General features: G+C 45.0%; 1 protein-coding gene across 1 annotated transcript in view; it reads right to left on the reverse strand.

The window, feature by feature from the left end:
* Positions 1-1,994: 1,994 nt before the first annotated feature.
* LZTS1 (leucine zipper tumor suppressor 1) overlaps positions 1,995-3,930 on the reverse strand; it is a 69,810-nt gene continuing 67,874 nt past the window's right edge. Inside the window, exon 4 of the transcript XR_005653926.1 lies at positions 1,995-2,009. The gene's annotated coding sequence lies outside the window, so the exon portion shown is untranslated. The remainder of the gene's footprint in view (positions 2,010-3,930) is intronic.

Here is a 3,930-nt window from a genome sequence, read left to right on the forward strand (position 1 = left end):
AGTAGCTCCGGAGCAGCCACGCACGGGCTGAACACTGAGCTCCAGACACGGAGATGGGCAATTCGCAGCTGCAGCGGCAGGGCAGTCAGTGGGTCGCTGAATCCAATGGTGGCTTTTCGGAGCTATGCATTAGCCTGAGGTCCACAAGGGAACATGCTCTAATGAAAGTAAACTAAAACAAGCCAAAGTTGGTGCAATGAGGTTGGGTTAGAAGGACCACAGAGATTATGTGGTCCAATTCTCTCCCGAAGACTGTCTAAAGGCCCCTTTTCAGCACCTGAAACAGTGAGCCCCAGCTTCTCGTGAATGTGGAGCTGTCTCAGGAGGCAGTCCACTCCAGGGATGGGCCTCTCTGGGGGTCGGAATGTTCTTCCTAAATCAAGGCAAAACTTGCCTCTGTAACTTCCCACAGTGCCATCCTCGGCCCGGCCCCCAGGGCGCTTCCATGTGATAATCCTCCCCCGCTTTGAAGGCAGTTGCCATTTCTTCTAAGTCTTCTTCACTCTACATATTTCCAGTTCCCTCAACCATCCCTCACTTTATGATTGAACTACCTCTTTAATACCCGAATAGAATTAGGGTCCAGATCGAACCTTCTAGAACAAGGATCTTTGTACTTCTGTTCTTAGCTTTATACTATCCATGTGTTACCAGAGAGTGGGGTTCCCCTCTTGCTGTGTCATCCAGGCTCTTGATGTCTCGAACACAGAATTGAGCAAGACAACAAAATACAGCAGTGAAGAAAGCTTTATTAGAAGGGAAAGTGCACTTCCAGATGTGGAAGCAAATCTGAGCAAGAGAAGCGTGGTTCAAAAGGCCTGGTAACAAAGTCTTTGGGGTTTTTATTCCTATTTGCTGTGGCCGGTGACTTTTCTTAGAGAGGTGGGCTTTTTTGATTGACAACTAAGATGAACAGGACCCAGTGACTCATTTGCTTTCAGCGCGTGTTCGTTCCTAGAATTCAGTCTGTTATAATGATATTATATTGATGGTATAATGAGAGTCAGGTGAGCTGAAGGTTGCTGGGGTCTTCATTGCGCAGGTGCAAGTGACTGGCTGAAACTAGTATCCAGTTATCTGCTTACTTGTTTCCTTGTATGAGTTATTTTGAGCCCCCAAATGCCTTCTAGCTTGCTTAATTGTGGGTGGACTAGGGCATACCCTTCCTAGAATAGGATGACCTGAGTGTCTTTGCAGGTCGACCCGAAACCCCCTAACTTTCCAGCCTAACCCTTTGCTAAGAACCATGAACCCCCCTTTTATTAGTATGGATGTTGAGGGACGGGAGGTCTCTTCTGTATCTGCTTCCCGCTGAGGAGGGTCATCATCCTTGCCTATTGGGGTTTCATGGAGCTCCTTCCCTCTCTGCCTTAGTCAAGACAGGGTCTTGGGTTTCCTGCCAAAGTGCTACCTCTGTCCCTAGACAAGAAAAAAGATATAAACTTGTTACTTGAATCATATATCTAGGTATATTTCTATTATTGATTTGCCTATCAAGCGGGTACAGGAAATCAGGCTTGACCAATATATTTTGTAAAAAGGAAAAAAAAAACTTGGGTAAAAGGTTCCCTCCCTTCTGGGACTCTAAAGGCCCTGTTTTAGCCTAAAGCCATTCCTGCCTTATAATGGGCCAAGGAGAATGCTGAGTTTCAAAGATCTTTATCAACAGCCAGAGGACCTGAGTCACCAGTTTCCACGTAATTATCTAAGTTTGAGGGAGAAGGTTTTTCTCCAAAGAAAGGAAGAAAGAAAAAACTTAACTAGGTTTACTAAAAAGATTAAGAATTTTGCAAGTGATGGCCCACATCACCTAGAAGAAGAAGGTCTCCAAAACATAGTCTCGGCCCACGAGAATCAAGTTTTCTTCTAAGCAGGTAGCTGGAACCAACGTCATGGAAACACTGAGCATGGTCTTCAGACTGACTTTCGTGGAGGCCAGGACTCCAATGCAAGCTCAGTATGCTCTGAAATTACCTTTATTACCTGAGCTGATACACGCTGGTCTCCAGCTCTACCATACTTTTCCCCAGGACCTGCTATTGGTAGCACTCACGTGTAATCTAGCACTAGGCAAGTTTCACTAATGGCTTCCTTGATAGATAGATACACATTGTTTTGGTAAGACTGGAGTACAAAGAAGTAAGAATTCCATAAGCCTCCCATTCAGAGGAAACTATTAACATTTTGTCATATAGAATCCCTTAACATCACGGCGTTGCCAACTGTAGCTTTGCTCACCCATCCTGTTAAGCCAAAGCCCGAGGCAATTATGACTTCTTTCTCGCATGGACCGAGTATACAGGATTGTAGGAGCCATGTCAAGAAGAGAGATGTGTAAGCTATAAACTCTCGGTACAGTCACTTAGAAAACCATGAGCCATGGTGTCCAATCTGAGTGATATCAGTTTAACTGTTGTTTTATACAGCTCATGTAATAAAGGTAATTTCAAAATCAAGTTCTTCTGTTTGGATTTCTTAAACTCCCGTGAAGGAACTGTGGTCCCCTAGCAGGACTTCTTAAAAGTCCCTTTATCCTCATGGGCCCACTACTCTGTCTCATTTGGCTGCTTGCATCAAAGCCTCTGGGAAGATGGAGGAGTCTATTCTCCATCCATCCTTTCTGGCGCTTCTTCTACTTCCCATCATGAGACCTCAGGAACTAGAGTGGGGAGGCTGAGTCCTGTGGGAGCGTGGGAAGGAGGTGAGGCCGAAGTGTGAGCCAAGCTGGAAGCCCAACCCCCAACCCCACTTGAAGGCAGGGACAGGGTCAAGGCTGAAACGTGTGTGCTTCTCCCTGGGCACCCAGAGAGACTTGGCCCAGGAAAGGTCCCTCTAAGTGCTTCGACACCCTGTGAGAATACCAGGCAGTTACCTTTGCGTTTGCCAAGGAGTATGAAAGATACAAAAGCCTGAGTGTGAAAGACATTCTAAGCCGGTAAGGGCTGGCCTGAGAAGTTTCATTGCAGGTTTGGCCTGCACGTCAGGATTTACAGGAGGATCTGCCCTGACAGGTCATGACCTGAAGCTCTGAATATGCCCCGGACCGCTCACTGCAGGTCGTGCAGGAGAATAGTTACTGGAAGGTTTTCCAATAAGGCGAGGAAACTGTGAGATCAATTCCCTTACAAGCCCACAGAATCATCCACTTTAAGTGGTATCCAGTGCTTTTGGTATGATCACAGGTTATCACCATGATCCGTTTGCTATGTTTGATCCGTCTCCTCAACAATTCTCATCAGTCCCTGGGCAACCACTAACACTCTGTCCCTGGGGTTGCCTGGATATATCCCTTGGGGTGAGTCACCACAGGTCTTTAGACTACGCTTGTTTTACCAGCTTGTTTCAAGGTTCATCGGTGATGGTTAAACTTTACTTCCTGCTAACAGACATGTTCTCATACCAAATGTGTTTGTTCTCTCTTGAGTGCTTGGAATTGGGATTGCTGGGACCACGTGGTGACCCTGTATTTAACTTTGGAGGCTGCTGGAATTCACCAAAGCCAACAGTTTCATTCTCTGAAGTGTCAGAGTGGGACTAACCAATATGGCAAAGATTTGCTTGGGAGAACTCTTATTTTTTCTGTGTTTTAAAAGATATACTCAGTGCTTTTTTTTAAAACTAGTTATTTACCTGGGACAAGTGCAATATAGTTCAAACTCAGGATACATAATTTGCTTAATTTAGAATGGCACTTCAATGAACCAATTTAATGACTAAAAGTATTTTACATCTTAAATATATATTTCCTCTGTTGTTTAGCATTTTATAGGTCTTCAGGCTTTTCTGGTATGTGAGAGACTTACATCTGTTAATTATCTCATATTTTTCCTGAGATGTTGCAGGGTTTCCCAGAATGGACAGACTACTTTGGGAGGCTTGCATCCAGGCTGTAAAATAGTTCTTTACTGATAACTTCGGATTCTCCATCAG

The sequence above is a fragment of the Pteropus medius genome, unplaced genomic scaffold (genome assembly GCF_902729225.1).
Source record: "Pteropus medius unplaced genomic scaffold, Ma_sr-lr_union100, whole genome shotgun sequence".
Taxonomy (NCBI): domain Eukaryota; kingdom Metazoa; phylum Chordata; class Mammalia; order Chiroptera; family Pteropodidae; genus Pteropus; species Pteropus medius.